The sequence below is a fragment of the Cynara cardunculus genome, unplaced genomic scaffold (genome assembly GCF_001531365.2).
Source record: "Cynara cardunculus var. scolymus isolate 2C unplaced genomic scaffold, CcrdV1 Un_Scaffold_3136, whole genome shotgun sequence".
Classification (NCBI taxonomy): domain Eukaryota; kingdom Viridiplantae; phylum Streptophyta; class Magnoliopsida; order Asterales; family Asteraceae; genus Cynara; species Cynara cardunculus.
Window position 1 is genome coordinate 64,601 of NW_020201359.1, and position 259 is coordinate 64,859.

The window sequence follows — 259 nt, forward strand, 5'->3', positions numbered from 1 at the left end:
GGAGTTGTTTAGGTCAACGTTTACTTGGTCAATGTTTGAATTTTAATACAAAGTTGTTGATTTTTCCTAGAAAAGTCTAATAATTAATATAATATTTTTCCAGGTAATATTTTGATAAAAATTCATTTTTTGAGGCTAACAGGGTTTGGAATCGAAAATTAGTCTTTAACTGGTTACCCAAGTATTTAAATGTTTAAAATTTTACATCTTAGATATTGAAATGGATGTTTTATAAGTATGTTATTCAAAATAGAAATCA